Here is a 782-nt window from a genome sequence, read left to right as displayed (position 1 = left end):
GAAATGTTGCGAACAACCACCGCTCCATACCCGTTCATGCGATGGGCAATGGACATCATTGGACCACTTCCCTGTTCCCGCCAAAGACGCTTCATCCTCGTCCTCACCGACTACTTTACTAAATGGATCGAAGCTGAAGCATACGTTAAAGTCACGGACAAAGAATTCCGCGGTTTCGTCTGGAAAAATATTATTTGCCGCCACGGTTTACCTTATGAGATCGTTACCGATTACGGATCGCATTTCATGTCAGGCAACTTCAAGGAGTTCTGTGGCAAATGGAACATTCGACTAAGCCCCTCCACTCCTCGTTACCCGCAAGGTAATGGCCAGGCAGAATCCTCCAATAAACTCATCATCGATGGCATTAAAAAGCGCCTGGATGTGAAAAAGGGTCACTGGGCCGACGAGCTCGATGGGGTCATATGGAGCCATCGCACAATGCCGCTAGGATCGACTAAATCGACACCTTTCTCCCTCTCCTACGGTGTAGAAGCCATGGCTCCCGCTGAAGTCAACGTTTCAAGCCTCCGACGCTCCAAGATGCCTCAATACGTCGAACTCAACAAGGAAATGCTACTCGACGCCCTTGATGAGATAGAAGAACGACGAGATCAAGCTCTGCTGCGCATCCAGAACTATCAACACCAGATCGAGAGTTACTACAACAAAAGAGTCCGTGCCCGACCTCTGGAACTCGGTGACCTCATCATGCGCAAGGTGTTTGAAAACACTAAGGAGCTAAACGCCGGTAAACTCGGCGCCAGGTGGGAGGGACCTTA

The sequence above is a fragment of the Brassica oleracea genome, chromosome C2 (assembly GCF_000695525.1).
Source record: "Brassica oleracea var. oleracea cultivar TO1000 chromosome C2, BOL, whole genome shotgun sequence".
In the NCBI taxonomy this organism is placed as follows: Eukaryota; Viridiplantae; Streptophyta; class Magnoliopsida; order Brassicales; family Brassicaceae; genus Brassica; species Brassica oleracea.
This window is presented reverse-complemented; position numbering follows the sequence as displayed.